This window comes from Tympanuchus pallidicinctus, unplaced genomic scaffold (assembly GCF_026119805.1).
Source record: "Tympanuchus pallidicinctus isolate F22 unplaced genomic scaffold, pur_lepc_1.0 scaffold6, whole genome shotgun sequence".
NCBI lineage: Eukaryota > Metazoa > Chordata > Aves > Galliformes > Phasianidae > Tympanuchus > Tympanuchus pallidicinctus.
In genome coordinates this window covers 41640210-41657545 of record NW_026294780.1, presented here as the reverse complement: position 1 = coordinate 41657545, position 17336 = coordinate 41640210, and the positions used below count along the sequence as shown (strand labels likewise).

Here is a 17336-nt window from a genome sequence, read left to right as displayed (position 1 = left end):
ATTGCAGCCTTTCAGTGCCTAAAGGGAGCCTACAAAGAGGAGAGGAATCAACTCTTTGAAAAGGTAGATAATAGCAGGACAAAGGGAAATGGTTTAAGGGGAAATGGTTTTATGGAGAAAAGGTTTTAAGGGGAAATGCTTTTAAGCTGAAGGAAGGAAGATTTAGGTTGGATGTCAGGAGGAACTTCTTTACAGAGAGAATGGTGAGGAGCTGGAACAGGCTTCCCAGAGAGGCTGTGGATACCCCGTCCATGGAGGTGTTCAAGGCCAGGTTGGATGGGGTCCTGGGCAGCCTTGTCTAGTACTAAATGTGGAGGTTGGTGGCCCTGGCTGTGTCAGGGGTGTTGGAGATTCATGATCCTTGAGGTCCCTTCCAACCCTGGCCATTCTGTGATTCTGTGATGAAAGCAGCTGAATCCCATGGAAACAAGCAGAAGAGAAATCAGAGATAACTGACAGTACTTACAGGTGTCAGAAAGACTGAGGGAATCATAAATCATGAAAAGGGCAAACCATTGAAATCATTTGGATTGTCTGCGAGAGGAATATAAGCAAATATGTAACTTAACTGCCAAATGCAAAGCTATGCTCTTGAAGTCTGCAGGAAGCATGCTTTGATTTTTAAAAGGTCTTTAGGGTCACGGTGATTAATCATCTGTCTAAGTGCTGCAACCAGAATTAAAATGGCAAATTAGATTTCCAAATAGAATTGGATTCGTAGGCGGAAGAATTTCTGGAAGTAGTAAGAGAATTATGTTGCCTGTGTGTGTGGTACTGGGGTAAATGCTGTGGTATCGCCCCTAGTGCAGTTGTCCACAGTTCAAGACAGATTATTATTGTTTAGGAAAGGTGCAGGTAAGCACCTGTAAAGCACCTGAAAGACCAGAGAAGATCAAGTTTAAACATTGAGTTAATACTGAATTGATGACTCAAGAAGTTTGTTTTGACTTACAAGAGAAGTTAGGAGCTGACTTCAAGCTTCTAAATCCTAAAATAGGAAAGAGAGGAATATTCTTCATGCTACATATAAGCTGTCAGGTCTATCTTCTATAATTTTAGAATTAGAAAAGAACCATTGGAACAGCATGCTAAAGTTTGTGGTATTCACCAAATACTTCAGTAGTTCAACATTTTTATTCTAAAGACTGGGTGATCTTTTAAGAAAAGTTTTAATTCAGACTCTCTCTGCTTGGATTTTATCTTCTGGCTTGCTCTATTCAGGATTAAATAATCAACTACCAATACTCTGTACATGTAAAATTATAGATAGTATATATATGCCATGTAGTTTCTACTGACTAGATAGACAATCTGACTAGATAGACAATCTCTAGGGAACCTTATGAGTTTATAATTACAGAACTGTAGTACATCTGTAGATGAGAGAAAATACTGATTTGATTAGAACACATAGGGGCATACCAATACACTCACCCTGCCCAAAAAGCAATATTTTTTTTGTTACTTGGGGAGGTCTGGGTCACTATAAAAATAGCATTAAAAATACTGCAGCTGAGGCACATCATCTTCATCTTCCATCTTGTGCTCCTGATGACATCCTAGATGGTAATGATTGAAACTGTCTATTTATTAGATATGACAGCTTCCACAGATGGGGGTGTTTCTAATTCTAAGAGCAGAGCAGATGCTATGATGAAATGCCTTTAATCTTCTAACCACAGAGTTGTTGCTTTGGTAGACTACCAAGACAGTGGCTCTGTAATCATTTAACACAAGCTCTATGCGGTTATACACCATGTTGTGGTACAAATTTGATCAAAATCAGGCAAGAGCGTATCGACTCATTTCTGCTGTTTTAGCCAGAGCACACAGTGTGGCATTTATGTTCACTTTACAGTTTGGGGCTGGCAGGAAGACTGCATGGAGTTAGAGATGCCTAGACAAAGAATTCTTGCTCTATATTAAATCTACTAGGACAAAATCTCTTCAAAACAATGTTAAAATTCTGAATCAGTTGAGAGACTCTCTACCAGTGTGCATTCTTATGATTACAGAACCTTTGACATCTTGACACTATGTGGACTGAAAAACAGACTCCGTCTTGTCAAACCACAGCTTGAGAGTCAAGCTGAACTTAGAACAGAAGCAGTGACACCAAAGAATGATCTCACTGTGCCTGCTCTCCAAACTCAGCTTGCGGTACTGTCAAGCTCTGTGATACCTTTGAAAAGAAAAAGCAAACGAAGTCTCCAGCCAAAATAGGAACACTTTCAGTAAAATAGCTGGAGGAAAGGGCTGTTTACTTTGAAACTCCTATTTCAAAATCAAGTTTTGTCTCTTTAGATGTAGGCCATTATTTGGAAGAGGTTAAATTCCCTCGTATTTGACCTACATTGAGTTCTGGAATTTGGGAAGGTGCTGTATGAGCTGGACATGCCAATTAAGCATGGTAGTAGTAGTAGTAAATGAATGATCTGCAAGTGTAAATTGCTTCTTTGACATTAGAATGATTCATTTTGGAAACCATAAAGGTGAGTTGGCCATAAGGGAGGTTAGGTCACAGTGGTTACATTTTTCAAATACGGAAGGAGGCATATGACAAAGAACTTTGACATTAACTTAGAAGCAAATATTCCATTTAAAAAACCAACACAATAATACAGGCATCAGTTTGGTCAGTATAGGAAGGGGCTGTGGTAGACTGAATTTTAAGGATTAATGCTTTTCACTGTCTTTTCACAGTCGATTACTGTAGCAAAATTTACAGTGTATATAACAGGACGAACAAGGACTTCACGAAGTCTGGACCGACAGCAGGCTCAGTCTTTGCAGTAGAAATCTGGAATTGCTGACCTTTATGCTGGTAGATGAACTTGCCTTGAGAAAGCATGATCAGGATCTATTTCATTACTCTACGCTTTAGGGGATGGAACAGCCAATCTTCCCAGGCAAGACAGGGTAGACAGGGTCACCTTCTGATCTGCTGAATTTCGCATGACTTTTCTTGCGTGAATCCACAAAGGCTCAAGCCTTCATGTAGCCAGGTCAGTACTGTGCCAACCCCTCAAAGCAGAAAAAAAGACATTATCACTGAGTAGTATTTAGAAAATCATTTTTAGACAACATGAAAGTATTTCTCACAAATATTCTGTAAGTCTGGTGGTCTTTTTCTTCTTCTAGAATGAGATCTCATTCTTGAGTGGTTTTAGAACCAAGTCTCTCATACAGGCATACATAGTATGTATGTACATGGCATATATGCAGCCTGATTTTTTGCTTCTTTTCATAACAGATTGAGAAAATACATAGCAAAAAATACTTCGGGATGTTTTCCATGACATAACACCCATGGTTCCCTCAAGATGTTCCTCTTTAACGTTCTTTAACCCACATGGCATTCAGTGTTTCCAATGACAGACTATTCCTTCATTAATAAAGTGCATAAGTTCCTAGTATGTGCTGTGCATTGCATACAGTGGAATAATCGCCTTCAAACAATGTTGAGGCTACAAAAGCAAGCAATCATAGAGGTAAGAAATGCCAAAATTAAGGTAATGTATGGGAACTTAGGACGACTGTGCAAATGCCCAGACTGAGCTAGTCTCATTATGTGACAGCCTATTTTTTTTCCCTCCTGATTCACTCCAATGAGTGTACCTGGTGCATATACAAGATGGGAAGCTACTCAATATTTCTTCGTATCCATCATTTGTTGAAAGCATTCTTTGTGGCTGACATATTACTCTTTACTTGTCATTTATAGCACTAAAATATAGCAGTCATTCAGCCTGAATGTTGCTTAGTTGAACAATCACATTGACTCCAATCCTCTGATCTTCTCTGCATACCTTCCCTCCCTGGCATGGCAAACCTGTGTTCAGAACTTCGAGGGACAAGTCACGCTCATGCACGTGAATTAACTCATCTCAATTTTAGGGCATTTCCCTGTCGAGTTTCCAAACACCTTTCAAACAACAAGGGCCCAATATCTCTAATAATGGCAAGTGTTATGCAAGCCAAGCCTTGAGATTGCTGTCAGCTTTTTTTTCAACTCCAAACTGCCGGAGAAAGGGGTAATTTGTCTGTACCTCATCAGTATCTGTTCAAGAGCCTTATACCATTGAACTACTGCATGGAGTTATTTTCTCAAGGGAAGTATGAAATCAAGCTTCCCTATGCACTTCAGTTTGAATCCCTCCTTCCATTGTCCTTGGTTTCACAAGACTGAATCCCATAGCATTGTTCTCAGAGAGTGGCAGACTTTCAGCCAACTGCAAGATCTGTATTTTCTCTATGAGCAACCACCTGTCCATACCAGGCTGCAGGTAGAATTCTTTGAGCATGGAAGACAACTCTTTCTGCTTAGTATTGCTATAGCTAGTTATGATGCAGTGATTAAGGATGTCAAGTATTTGACGTGCAGTTAATCACTTTCATAAGGTGATCTCTAGATACGTAAGTCGAACCCGTAATTCACAAATTCTGACTTCTTCTTAAGAGCCACACAAATTGCTTATTTTGCATTGAGTTACAACAACAGAGTCAGGGATAAATAGGATGCTGACATGCAGAACTTTGCAGAACTTCCCTTCCCTCCTAGTAAAAAAAAAAACCAAAAACACAAAACAACAACAACAACAAAAAAAAACAAAGCAGAACAAAACCACCACACCTTGCTAAGCTAATGGGAACAAACAAAGCACCATACCTCAGAGCAGCCCTCAGGCACTCTGCTTGTGCAGAAATCTTTCTGACAAGCCTGTTTGGCCTCTAGGGATGACGTTTGAGCACTTAGACCTTCCAGGAAGGAATGAAGGAAACAAGCCCTAGCAGGTTTCTCCAAATCCAGTGCCTCAATGAGTGGGAGGGAAGTGAATGAGAATGGCCATCTTTGCCCTGAGCCAGTGTTTTCTATGTCAGGATATCAACAGAGCCTCGGTAATCCTTGTCTCCAGGGATAAGATCGATTCCCTCCTAGATCATGGAATGAAAACGTGCACAGCCTGCCTAGTGCTGATAGCGATATTACACATTGATTTGTTGAAGGTGAGGAAACTGCAGCTGCCAGAAAAATGGGAACATCTTTAAATTAAGGCACCACATGGGCCAGGGAAAGTTCTTGCTTAGGGAATGAATTGAGGACAAACAGCAAGAGAGGTACTTCATTACTGATTTTGACAGCTAATTTTCCTCAAGGGTACATTAAAACTTCAGTCCTCCTTTCAAAGCTGGTTCACACCACAGGTGTGCATGGAGAGATTAGCTCCAGCACAGCAAAAACTGTGGTGACCCTCCCCCTCCCCCATCCCAATCCCTATTTTGCTGTGGGAAAGAAGATTTTGGCAGCTCTTCACCTGCTGTACTTGAGCAGAGTGGCATCTCCTTTCACACCTCCCATTGCTTACATGTAGCCAACAGTTCCCAAGAGCAAAGTTTATGTTCAAGCCGGTGAGACTTCTCAGAGGATGTGGAACTCAGTGTTACTCAGCTGTATTTATCTGTTATGGGGAAGGAAGTGGAAGTAATAAAGTGGTGGAGCAGAGCAGCAGAATGGAGATGACATTTCAAAGGAGTGAAAATGCAAATAGGAATCTAACGAAGGCTAGTTATAGGGTTGAAGAGAGGAGGAGTGCATTTTCAGTAGTCATCACGCTGTCTACTCACATTAGAATTGTAGCTATTTTCTATATGCCTGCGTATAGCCTTCCTATCAGCAAAGAAATGAAAAAAGTGTAATGGTTTCTCTTGCACATGTACCTTTCAAATTCCCTCAGCCCCACCAATTACATATTCTTTTCCACCTCATATAAGCGAGGGAATACGAGAAGACAGAAATAAATGAGAATGTAAGACACACTCTTTCATACTCTTTGAATCATCAGACTCAAATGTATAATTTCTGCAGCTCCACAGAAGGCAGTGAAGCTGAAATTAGTTCTTCATGCATGGATTATGGTATTGCGTAGTGATTTTTAGGCTTCCAGAAAACTCAGTATAAATAGTTTATCGTTAAGGGTGAGGTGTTCCATTTTGTTTACTTCTGTTAGAACAAGATATATCAACAGCTGAAGAACATATTTCAATTTCAGTACAAATGAATTATTTTGAAAAAAAGTGTGGAAAAGAGTCAAAAGGTACCAACCTTAGAAGAAAGCAGAAGTCTGGAAAATACAGTAGGGGTGAGGAAGAATCTGCAGTAAAAGAAACAAACAAAAAACAATAGAACATATAAACAAAACAAAAACACACACACACACAAAAAAAAAAAAATCAGCAACCCACTAAGCAAATTAATTACATCTATTTTTATTTGTTAAAACCAAGAGGAAATAAGATATGAAAGGCAGTAGGGGCACCATAAGAGATAACTTTCTGATGGACAATGGCCGATCCAAACTTGCTAATTTGTGTTCTTTGCTCATGTTCAAGTGTTCATCCACTTGTCTTTGCTGTACTTCACATCCATGTCTTAAAGCAAAATCAGGTGGGCTGAATTCTTAGATTCTCTTCCTAAAGGAATAGAAAGTTCAGTGAGGTAGGGGAGAATTGAAAGTCAGTAACCTTTAATTTAGAACAGACTCCAAATTCAGGTGGTTTCATTAAAACGAAAACAAAGCGAACAGATCTGAAAAATCGGATTAGTGGGATAGAAACAAAAACATTGAAACACAGTAATAACTTATTTAAATTAAACGCAGGTACCTAACTGGGCTAAGCTTTTCAGCCACAATCTGTTGTATCAGTGTGCAGATCTGCAGACTGGAGAATTCTGCTGGTTCTAGTGCTTCAAGAATAAATGTCACTTTGTGTCTGCTGACTGCGTCTGAAGTCAATAAATCCAGCTGCTGCCTTTCATGCATGTAGAATGCATTTACATCCTCTCCAAGCCATTGGCTAGCTTGATATAATTAAATGGCTGCATGACACATTCAGATTCTGTTGAATCCAAGCTATCAATTTAAGTATTTATATTGCAGTCTCTCCCTGTTAAAGGAGGAAAGCATAAACAGAAGTATTTCTGAGATGAGTCCCTTGCCATTCTAGATTGTCAAATGTGATGGTAAGATATGTGCCAAATAATAAAAGAAGATAGCAGCTAATTGCAACAAATCCAAATTATTTTAACTTGTTTTGGGAAAATCCCTTATGGGTGTTCTTGGTAGTATCTCTGTGGACCGAGAGGATTGTGGAGAGTAACTTCTATCCTTCCATTAAATGACTGTAACACCTTCATTAAATGGTAATATGTTAGCTTGTCAAAAGTCATCATTCTCATGCTACACAAAAAAACATTCCTTAATGTAATGCAGCACTATGCTGTTATATAGCTCACCTAGAAGGAAGACTCCATATAAACTGTTTGGTGCCATCTATTGCTTTGCATCAGCAAGTTTTCCCTTTTTATAAAAAAAAGAACACCTTGTAAGATGGTTAACATCATCTTTGGAAGAAGTCATAGAATGATAGAACCATTAGGACTGGAAAAGACCACCAAGACTATCTAGTCCAACCTTCAGCCCATTCCCACCGCGCCCATTGACCACATCCCTCAGTGCTACATCTACACGGTTCTTGAGCATCTCCAGAGACAGTGACTCCACAGCCTCCCTGGGCAGCCTGTGCCAGTGCCTCACTGCTCTTTCTGAGAGGTAATTTTTCCTAATATCCAACCTGAACCTCCCTTGGCACAACCTGAGGCCATTCCCACTTGTCCTATCGCTGTTACCTGGGAGAAGAGGCCAACCCCCACCTCACCACAATGTCCTTTCAGGCAGTTATAGAGAACGATAAGGTCACTCCTGAACCTCCTCTTCCTCAGATTGAAGAATGCTGATTCCTTCAGCCACTCCCCATAAGACTTGTGCTCAGATCCCTCGCAGCTTCGTTGCCCTTCTCTGGACAATCTGCAGTGCCTCAATGTCTTTCTCATAGTGAGAAGCCCAAAACTGAACACAGACCTCAAGGTGTGGCCTCACCAGTGCCAAGTACAGAAGGAAAAGTCTGAACAAACCTCTTGCATTGAACGAGTCTTAACATACTAAAGCACTTTTATTTTTCCTCATCTACACACTTCTTTTAACCTAAAGCATGTTTTTCTCTTTTTTTTTCCTCAGCAAAACTTGAATTTCCTTATGATTTTGGGAGGAATGCAGTAAACTGTCTGTCAATAATGACTGTCTCATCTTCATAGTGATGAAAAGTAAGCAGAATTACCTGTCTTTGATTGTGCTCCAACAAATGCTATGGTTTCTTTTCATTGCTGAGTGTGGACATGAATCCTTTTTCTGAGTAACTCCATTGAAGAAGTATCTGCACAACCACGCTTCTAACATGCTGATCCATAACTTATGTCAGATTGTTTGTCGTAGAAGTCGGATGAAAAGTCTTTGGAAGAGGAAATGTTTTTTAGAGAAAATGAATTTTTCTCAGTCACACAAAGAAAAGCAGCATAGATAAATTTGTACTACATGACTGAAGTTTCATCTCATGGTTCACATTTTCTTTTTTTTTTCTAGATTTGACATGATCCTCACAAGAAAGAAAAAGGGAAGATATTGCAATCTACTGCTCACCCGGATATTACAAAATTATCCCTCATGTGTCACGCGGTAGAATGTGGGTGGTATAATTTAGTATTATCTTCCATGGCTATTCTTCTTAAAAACTCTTTCTGCCATTAGTATGGTGTCTAAGCACAAATTGAGTGCCCTTTTTAGCTTGCTATAAAACCAGATTTCTAAGTGCTAGAAGCTTATTTATAAACCATTACATATATTCTCATTTAAAATGGGATTTCCAAGTTTTAGTTTTCTACAAGTTGTAGAAAGAGACATTTCTATTTTACAGGGTTTCTTTTGTTACTCAAAATAATGAGATTGCAACTCTTTGGAACAAGGATTTAAAGCAAAACCATGCACTAACACATAGCTGAATTCTGAAGTTTAAATTAGATTATCAGCACAATTATTTTACAATCCACTTGGGAAAGTAATAGGCAAAAAAAGCTTTCATGGCATTTCACCTTTACATGACTGATGTGGCAATCTGGGTTCTGATTACTTGGGCAACTGATCGACAACTTCACATTAGCCATAACAGAAATGCTGGAAAGAGTTTACAAAAAAAGGAAAGACAAAGGAATAGTGGTAATTTGAATAGAAAAAGAAAAAAATCCAGAACCATGACCAGGAAGTAGTTTTGGAACTTTATTACTAAGTACAAGAAAAAGAAAAGCTGAGCACTGGCCAGCCATTAATTCTTACACTGTGACAGTACAAAGTTGGCACTTAAACAAGAAATGGAACAAACTGATGTCGAGGAAATTTCAGAGCCCTTACCACTAAATCTTATAAAAAGTGCCAGATTCTAGTTGTAGGGAGTTCAAAGAACAGGTGAAAAACATGCAAATATTATTCTCTTCTCACAGTGGGGACGCCTAGAGCTTAAGAAGTTCGTCATGTCTTACCTGAGGCACACCTTACTACTGTGAAAATATATAGTATACACAGTATTTATTCTAAAGCTACTTGATAGTTCTGGCCTAACACCTGGATTTTTCCAATCTTGTAACAGCAATACGATTCGAAGACACTAAATATACATCTATTTCATATTTATGTTGAATGTAATCAAAATTACATTAACTAAGAATATAATTTTCCCTGATTTGAAATTCTGTTTTATATACAGTCTACATAATCTGGGTCCTTCCTTCCTCCCTTCCTCCCTTCCTCCCTTCCTCTCTTCCTCTCTCTCTTTCTCTCTCTCTTTCTTACTTACTTACTTACTTTTCTTCAGTTAAAAATCACTGAAATCTGAAGAACTGAACTAAAATCAGTTTTAGGAAATACTACTTCTCTGAAAGAGTGTTCAGGCACTGGAATGGGCTGCCCAGGGAGGTGGTGGAGTCACCGACCCTGGAGGTGTTCAAGGAATGTTTGGATTTTGTGTTGAGGGACATGGTTACTGAGAACTGTTGGCGATGGGTGGATGGTTGAACCAGATGATCTTGTAGGTCTTTTCCTACTTTGGTGATTCTGTGATTCTTTCCTCCCTTCCTTTCCTTCCTCCCTCCTTTTATTGTTTTTTGGGGGGGAGGGCAGGAGGATGGCATTGCTTTTCAACAAAATCTTGAGAAACTGTTTTTCACCTTGCACCTCTGAGCATCTTTGACCAGAAGGCACAGAACTCTAATTCTAGCAAGTGCATCAGGTCAGTATGAAACCAAGTTTCCATCCCTCTCATGTACTTCCAGTCAGATTGTGATAGAAAACAAAGTAATGGATAGAATTGCATTAGATGCAGTTTTCAAACAGAAAGCTCATATGTAAAGTGTGGATACTCCTTAAGGCATCTGATCGGATACCTCTTGGCAATGTGGCTGAGAATTTAGAGCGGACAGAAATTAAGATACTAATCAGTGGATTAAAAATCCTCTAACCGAGAGATGCCTTATTGCCATTAAAATGTTGCACCTTTTTTGATCCTAAAGGAATTTTCTCTTTTTCTACAGTATAATATTATCATCAGTAATTCCAAAGAAAACGTATACCGTATTACAACTGTTTCCAGATGAACGTGTTTTGTGGAGTAGCAAATAATGAAGAACACAGATGGCCAGGCCCTCTCCATCATTTGATAAGCTAACAATGAAACTTTTAGGGCACCTACAGACAGAATTTGATGAAGAACAAAGAATGGTCAGGCGCTGGGATACACTGTCCAGGGAAGTAGTGGGGTCACCAAGCTTGGAGGTGCTCAGGAGCTGTTTAGATGTTGTACTAAGGGACATGTTTTAGTAGGGAATTGTTGCTGATAAGGAAATGGTTGCACTGGATGATCTTGTAGGTCTTTTCCAACCTTAGTGATTCTGTGATTCTAAAGCAAATTATCTGAGGTCATGGAAGCTGGAGAGCTTGTACAAGTCTATGGGGCCAGATGGCGTGCATCCCAGGTTCTGAAGGAGCTGGCTGAGGTGGCTGCTGAGCTGCTCTCCATCATATTAGAAAATTCATGGCTGTGAGGTGAGTCCCGGATGACTGGAGGAAGGGTCACGTCACTCCCATTTACAAGAAAGGGAGCAAGGAGGACCCCGGGAACTGCAGGCCAGTGGGTCTCACCTCTGTGCCTGGAAAGATCATGAACAGATCATCCTAGATGACATGCTCGACCACATGAGGAATGGGTGTGTGATCCAAGACAGCCAGCACGGCTTCACCAGAGGAAGGTCATGCTTGACCAACCTGGTGGCCTTCAATGATGGATATAGCTCCTGCTATATGCTTTGTTTTTATGGGGGCTGAAAGAGTTGAGTTGAAGGTTCCTTTCTATTCTTGTAGTATTTGTTCTTTATCTATGCTTACTCCTCTCCAAACTCAGAAGCTACTCAGAACTCCTCCAGTTCTGAGTGAGAAGGAACACAGACAGTTCCTAATATCTGGGACAAAAAAGTTGATGCCTATTGCTGAAGATACTATTTCTCTCCATTGAAAATACTGACATTAACATTTAAAAGCACTCAATATCTCAATTTTATCCCTTCTGTGAAGACCACTTACAAAGTTTTTCTTCATTTTACCTATTTGTTTTGTTTAATTTGCAACTAATTTGCACCTAAGCAGTGAAGACAAACGTCACTCCTCTGAGGAGCCCAAAGCATGGAATTTATTTGTTGATCACAGTTAGAAAGTTGAAGAAACTTCACTGTATGAACAGAAAGCTTTTTCATCTTCAAGCTCATCTGCAGGATTCTCTCTTCTTCGTATCTTTGCTTAATATTGTGACTGAAGTAAGGACAACAGTGTCTTTTTTTTTTTTAATATGGAATTTATAATCATTGGAGTTCAGTAACTGAGTTCTTGTGAGATACAACAATATAGAATTACAAGCTTACTTAGAGTCTGTCTTACAAATCAGTGTCATGTTGCTGCTTTTTAAAAGTCTGTGCTGTTGAACACTAACAAAACACAGGAAATATATCCTTTTTCAGGAAATGCTTGCAGTATTGAGTCGATAAAACTATTTCTGTTTAAGAGAATCAGATTTAAATACTCCATTCAAACATGCGTAACATTGCAGCAATAAATGTGATGAGTATATTAATTGACCACTTAAATTCTGAAGGTAGCAGATGAACTAACTATGCTATCTTTCCTCTTCCTGTACATACCGTAATAAAACAGCTTGATGAAGCATTTGCTACTACAAAAATTTCTGAGAAGATTTTCAAGAGATGCACTTACTGTACAATATACCAATTGTAAGCCTTGTGCCATATTGCATAGAATATTGCTATTTTTCTTTGTATATTAAATATACCAATTGTTAGTCAAAAGAAGGGAAATGGATTTAACTGGGCTTCTTTACGGAGCATAATAGGCATAAATTATGCTTTTACTCATTCACTAACAGAATTGCTGCTGTACAATTTTGAATCCTGAAACATTTCATTTTAAATTCAAATTTAAGTCAAAAGTATTGTTACTAAACTGATGAAACTTTCAATCATAACACTACATTTCCTCTTTTTTCCTCATTTCCTCTCTTCTCTTGTCATATAATTGAGTACAATGCAGGCTGGATTCCTCATTACAGCTCAGCCTTGATGAAGGGAAGATAAAGGGAATGTCATACTTCTATCTCCTGTTGTTAAGCCTGTGTGTTATTTACTGTAGCCATTCTTCTTGCTTCATCTTTCTTGGCTTGTTCTGAAGGATGGTTCTGGTCCCACTTACCGCTGCCTGCACTCAGCAAGCTATGAGAAAAAGAAATGAAGAGCAAAGGCATCAGATCTATGGCAGCCAGGGAGCTTTCCTTTTGCTCCAGCTACTCTTTGCTGATCAGTGCAATCACCTGTATTGCCCCTGCAGGGCTTTTCCAAAGTTAACTCCAAACATCCTCTTGCTTTGGAGAACCTCAACTTCCAAGCAATATTTTCTGCTTGCGTCTGTCTTCTGTTTTGCTTCTCTCCCTTTCACTCTGTTTTACGTATTCTGACACAATCCAAGAAAACAACAGATGGCAACTTCATCCAAGTGGGTGTTATCCACTAGGGACTGCGAAACAAGAGTTCATTTTCAGTTAACTTCCTGCTTTCAGGTTAAAAGCAGTAAAAAGATGAACCTACTACAGTCCTCTGACCAACACGAGTCTCAAAAATAAGTTAGAACAGAGTAGCTGGTTTTGTCATGGGAAGATCTGCCTTTCACTTCAGTAAATTGGGACTGATGTCTGCCCTTAAACAAAATTTTAGTTCTAATCTTTATTGACTAGATTTGGATTTGGGATTTCTAAGGAGCAATGCATGAGTAGTAGCAGTGATAATATGCTCCACCACGAGAAACAGATGGTGTAAAAGAAAAGCAGCTGAAGGAGAAGGTAGGAAAAATCTGATAAAAAACAGTTCATGGATTCAAAGCCTTGGGAAAGAGGAAAGGAAGATTTAAGGAGAGAAAGATCAGAAAGTAAGTGTAAAGAGGAAGAAAGGAGAGTAAAAAGAAGGAAGGAAGGAGGAAAGGAGGGTACAGAGTGTAGGAGGGAGTACTCAGTACTCAGTCACATGCTGGTTTTGGTGAGTTTCTATTCCTGATACCATTTGCACTCCTTAAAAATGTCAGGGCTTCCAGTTCTACAGGAGGAAAAAAAAAAAAAGAAGTGCTGTAGAAGAGTTACAAACAATAGCACAGACTTTTACTAAACTTCTTTGAGCGGAACTGGGACAATATCAGTACACTGTCTTTACAAGAATATAGGGAAAAATTTTCCTTTCATTCCTTGGCAAAAAGTAACCTTTTAATGAGTGAAGTAAGAGTAAGTACTTCAGTATAAATGTGGTAATTAGCTGTGAAACGAGGAAGTAAGCACATGAAGCACCTGAAAATTTAGCATGTCACTAATGATGTTTCAACCTTTTCGTATTTTGTTAGATCTGCTCAGCCTACAGCTTTATCAGTACAGAATGTTACAACTGACGTAATGAATGGCTGTTACTGAACAAAAGGGGTACATACTATCAGAAATAATATCATAACACAGTAAAAATGCTGACAAAAAAAGCAAAAGTAAATGATAATGCAGGGATAAAGAGGAAACTCAACTGAACTGCAACACAGAACATTTATGTTGACTCCATTGAAAAGGTATCAAAAACCATACAAAAAGGAACAATTCAAATCAGATAAAGAAGAAAGTAATGTCTGGGTCTGAAAGGACTGTGTTGGGTTGACCCCAGCCAACAGCCAAACGTGTTGGTCAACCTTGTTGAAGTAGTACATTGCTAAATAATTGTTTGCAAACCTCTGAAGATATAAAAGCAATCTGAAATACTTCTGTAATTAAACTTGTTTTACATTGCACATTCTTTCTGTCAAGAAACAGTAGGAATCTAAATGATGGCTCTTTCACATGGACTTGTTAATAATGAGAAATGCTTCCAGAACCAAGAAATAGGCTTCATGAATTACAGATGTCACACTTTCAGTAGAATCACTTTTCTTACCCAACATAATTAGCAGGAAATCTAAAAATTAAAAGAGATATTTGGATTTCCTGACACTGGCAAGAAAGAAAGATAAGTAAGAAAGCTGAGTAAATTAATGATAAAAATATATAAATTGTTGTGTTTAATTTTGCACAATTCTTCTTTCTTCCACTTCATTGATTAACGTGACTTCAGTGCAACGGTTTCTTCAGTTTGTCTCCCTCTGGTGGATTACCTGTTCTGTGTATCAACAGAACCTGTAATCTTGATTCTTTCTTTTTCTTCCTCATTTTTATCATGGTGCTACATTGTTATCACTATAATTCAATAATCCATATATAGTAACACCCCTATTCCAGCCCTAATTACTTCACTATTCAAGCCTGTGTTTGTTCCTGTTCCCCTGTGTATCAGTTGTCTGGGCTATAAGTCATGCAGTGTTCTCAGACCTCCTCACTTGAAATAAATATCATTATACCATATTGTTTTTCATTGATTCTTCTGTCTCCCAGATAAGCTCAAAGAGGGGCTTAGCATGGGGTCAGTGTACAGCAGATTTTTCGGTGTTCTGATTTGGGATCTGGTTGAAAAAAATTAGGCTGAGTAGACTTAAAGTCAGGGACAGTAAAATCATGTCACAAATTTGGAACACCTTTTCTGAGCGATTATAATCTTTCAGTGGCATAGATATATTCTAGTGGTTGATGGACAAAAGATAACATGGCCTACTCCATTTTTTAAAATGATTCCTCTGTAATTTAGGTAAAAATAAATGCATATTGAATTATAAGAATGGAATCTCTCCTGGACCTGATGGTACTGACAGTGGCCGCTGAATATTTTTAGTATTAATGCCAAACATATTTGTGACTTTATTTTATAGGCGAGGGAAATTTTTCAGGTTCTCAGATGAAGATCTGAAGGAGGAAAAGCCCATCACTATAGTGGCTTTGGCACTTCCATGGCACAATTTTTTTTCCTTAGAATATGTGCAAACTGTACTGCTGATTTTCCTTTCTTTTGTTCTATTGAAGTGGGACATTAAATAGATTCTGTTATAATTAAGCAATTAGCTGCACAGTTAAGTCTTCAAGTTAGATAAATGCTGTGAGCTGCACTCAATAGCTGCTATTGAAGTGACACTCAGGTCGCTCATTTCCTGTTCGTTAGGACCCCACCTTCTCTTCTTCAAGTGCCCTCTACTACAAATGGGAATAATAATTAAGAGTAACAACTAAAACTCACAGTTGAGTTCCTGCATGCTGAGTGACTGAGCCAAAGTCCTTTTACTTGGGCATTTTGGTTTCCAAGGCAGTGAGATGCTTCATATCCCAATTCAGAACAAACAGAGGAGCTCACCTGTGTTGACACAGGAAGGGATTTCAGATGCTGATTTACTGTGAGGAATAGCACTATCACTACCTACCATACCATCTTCTCCCATACAACACAAATTAACTGGCTAGACTGTCAAATGACCTTGCACAATATGTATCAAGGCCAACCACTCTCAGTTCTTACAAAACAAATCCTTCTTCCCATCAGATGATTTATTGTGCTGCATGGACCAGTTCTGCTAACACCTACTCACATGAGTAATTGTATTTATTCTTTGAAATCAAAGTTTGACTGACTAGTTGTATGCAAACTGGGTTAAGCTCTCGAATTCTGAGTTTTTGAAGGCATAACTGCATTTGACATGCTTTCAGACTACTTTGCTGTACTGTGAAGTGAGAAAATAAATGAAGGTAAGGCATTAGAGAAGTCCTTATATTGACCTTTGGGCAAAACTAATGCTGAACACTGAGAAAGGAATGGTGACTGAAGAATAGTGTCCCCAGTGTGAATGAAAGCTCCACAATCCCATTTAAGCACCCTTAGAACATTAAGCCATTTAAGATATTAGCACAGCAAAACACCATTGTTCAGAAGAGCAAGTGAAAGCTGAGATGGGCTGGGTTACTCCTTCCAACACAGATAGATGCTTTATTTCAATTTTGAAGACTTATTTACAGATATTTGAGATCTTCTATTATTTAGGAGGCTCCATCAGGGACTTTAAAGGTGTTTGCTTTAAAAAGAAAATAATCCTACAGCCACTTAGAAAAGAAAGAAAAAATCCAGCTCCATACTAGCTGAATTTGTACTGCGTTACTTTAATCTCCTCATAATTACCATCTTCACATTTCTTTCACTTTTCATAAAATTGAATCTTTCCAGACTGATAAAATTACGTAGTTAGCTACAGTACATCAAAAGACAGCAGCTGAAAGCAAGTTGCGTATTCACTGAGTGTAACTCTGGTTGATCTAAAAAGAAAGAGATCTTTGTACTTCATGCATTTTCTTTTGGAAGCTCTCCTCACTTCACAGAATCAGAGAACTGTGGAAGGTTGGAAGAGACCTCAAGAGATCATTGAGTCCAAGCCCCTGCTAAAGCAGATACCCTACAATAGGTCACACAGGTAGGTGTCCAGACAGATCTGGAGTATCTCCAGAGAAGGAGACTTCACCACCTCTCTGGTCAGCCTGTTCCAGTGCTCCATCACCCAGGAGTAACCCAGCTCATCTCAGCTGTCACTTGTTCTTCTGAACAATGCAAAGGTACCCACAGTTAGCGTGGTTAACATTTCTAGTTTTTAATTTAAAAGGTTGCATTTGAACTGAGAGGCACCACAAATAGGTGAAGCAATCAGTTTCTGTAAGGTTTGTCCAGTTTGTAAGTGGTATTCCCGCTTCTCTGCAAGCACGAAGAGAATTCCTATCAACTCAGAGTTTCCCTGCAGGATCTGTGTTAAATAGTCTTGTCTAGAGAAAGCAAAGATTGGACTTCTCTTCAGATATGTACTTTATTAGTATAACATATGAAGGCTGGTGGCCTTGCTTGCAGAAGGGGG

The 17336-nt window shown here is 38.9% G+C and overlaps 1 protein-coding gene and 2 long non-coding RNA genes across 3 annotated transcripts in view; all 3 read right to left on the bottom strand.

Moving 5' to 3' along the window:
* NAA16 (N-alpha-acetyltransferase 16, NatA auxiliary subunit) overlaps window positions 1-17336 on the bottom strand; it is a 366631-nt gene that overhangs the window by 55123 nt on the left and 294172 nt on the right. The window lies entirely within an intron of this gene.
* On the bottom strand, window positions 2944-6154 carry LOC128092140 (uncharacterized). Its single transcript, XR_008211655.1, has 3 exons — window positions 6104-6154; window positions 5316-5459; window positions 2944-3024 (listed from the first exon to the last, which is right to left on the bottom strand). It is a non-coding gene; the product is annotated as an uncharacterized LOC128092140 (long non-coding RNA).
* Window positions 6433-16043, bottom strand: LOC128092141 (uncharacterized). Its single transcript, XR_008211656.1, has 3 exons — window positions 15686-16043; window positions 7295-7358; window positions 6433-6471 (listed from the first exon to the last, which is right to left on the bottom strand). It is a non-coding gene; the product is annotated as an uncharacterized LOC128092141 (long non-coding RNA).